The following is a 1,799-nucleotide window of genomic DNA, read 5'->3' on the forward strand; positions in this document are numbered from 1 at the left end:
AATAACTTGTCTCCAATCCCTGTGGACCGACACCCGTAATCACTATCCTACAGGATACGTGCTATTGCGTGGTTTATTTTCAAAATTGAAATAACCGATCAATTTTTGGCGCCGTTGCCGGGGATTGCTAGCATAGTTATTTTTCTTATTAAAAAAAATTATTTAAAAATTAAAAAAAAAATTCTTTTAAAAAAAATTCTATTATTGTTACTTTTCTTATCTTCTTTTTCTCCCTTACTAATTTTTATTTATATTATTTGATCAGGAATCGAGGAAAAAAATCTGGGATGATCAAAAGGAGAACTGCCGGAAAAGAAATGTTGTAGAGGTTTGCAAAAAAAAAAAAAAATTAAATTGCTGGGGAAATTCCCTTTGGTAACCTCTAAACTTTTCTTATTTAAATTAATTATTGGTTTGAAATTTTGTGGTGATTGTTTGATTTTAATTATAGCAAAATTGTGAATGCATGCTTGATACACATACACAAATCAATTTGCACATAGTAAGGGCAATCACCCCAACAAGATAAGAGCCGGATTTCATCACCGGACTCTTGCCCAACTTAGGTGAACTCAATCTCACATAGTGTCATCTTTAATTAAAATCAATTAGACGTTGGCTCCTAGGGACATTCGAGCTCAATAGGACGAAGATCACCGAAAGTTGCACCAATTTCGCTCTGTGGCTTAGTTGATGTCTAGGCAAGCTTTGTCCCTATAAGGGAGACAGTTCATCTGTTCGAGGCAAGTGGGTTTTAAGTGGGACCTTTGCGAACGCATCGTGACCCCTCCACTTACCTGGGAGCTTACCTGGTCAACTCGGTTCATTAGACCGGATTGGAGGCTTAGGTGCCCTCTTCAAACCAGTTAGGAGCTGTCTAGTGATTTTAGGACAAAGACTAGGATTGATATGCTTTTCTCTTTTATTGCATGCTTGATTGATCAAGTACTAGTGTATGCACGGTAGTCGTTCTAGAGTACAAAATCTATTACCTTTTGACCCTGAAATAGAACGAACCCTTAGGAACATTCGAGCTAAGATCAAAACATTAGGATCATCCCCACCTCTTAAGATGGCTGAAGAACAACCCAAACTCTTGAGGGAATACTTTACTCCCACTATTTATACTTCCCCATCTTGCATTCGATTACCTGAGGTAGCAGCTGTACAATATGAAATAAAGTCTAGTGTGATCCAAATGCTCCCATCTTTTTATGGGCTCACCAATGAAGACCCATATAAACACCTAGATGAATTCCTTGAGATTTGCACCACTGTCAAGATTCAAAATTTCACTGATGATGCTTTAAAACTTAGATTATTCCCCTTCTCCCTTAAAGATAGAGCCAAACAATGGCTGAATTCTTTAGAAGCTAACTCAATTCGTTCTTGGGATCAAATGCAACAAGAATTCCTTAAAAAATACTTTCCCATAGGAAGAACGAACCAGTTTAGACGTGCCATTACAAGCTTCTCCCAAACCGAGGGAGAAGAATTTTATGAAACTTGGGAGAGATTTAGGGACCTAATCCGTAAATGCCCTCATCATCAAATACCTAAGTGGCAGCTAGTGCAATGTTTCTATGACGGTTTGACGGAACGAAACCGTCAGATGATCGATGCTGCATGCGGGGGGACTTTCATGCTTCGAAATGAGCATGAAGCATGGCAACTATTTGAAAATCTTAATGAAAACTCCCTCCACCATGCTTCATGTTCTCGTCAAGCATCCCCGAATTTTCAAAGAAAAGGGGCCATTTGTGAAATAAGTCATTCTATGGACCTGTCTAGCAAGGTAG

General features: G+C 38.5%; 1 non-coding gene across 1 annotated transcript; it reads right to left on the reverse strand.

The window, feature by feature from the left end:
- Positions 1-1,448: 1,448 nt before the first annotated feature.
- Positions 1,449-1,554, reverse strand: LOC149753162 (small nucleolar RNA R71). The gene has a single exon (XR_016396068.1). It is a non-coding gene; the product is annotated as a small nucleolar RNA R71 (small nucleolar RNA).
- Positions 1,555-1,799: the final 245 nt, after the last annotated feature.

This window comes from Phoenix dactylifera, chromosome 7 (genome assembly GCF_051530095.1).
Source record: "Phoenix dactylifera cultivar Ajwa chromosome 7, Ajwa_hap1_PhDact_Kaust_v1.1, whole genome shotgun sequence".
NCBI classification, from domain to species: domain Eukaryota; kingdom Viridiplantae; phylum Streptophyta; class Magnoliopsida; order Arecales; family Arecaceae; genus Phoenix; species Phoenix dactylifera.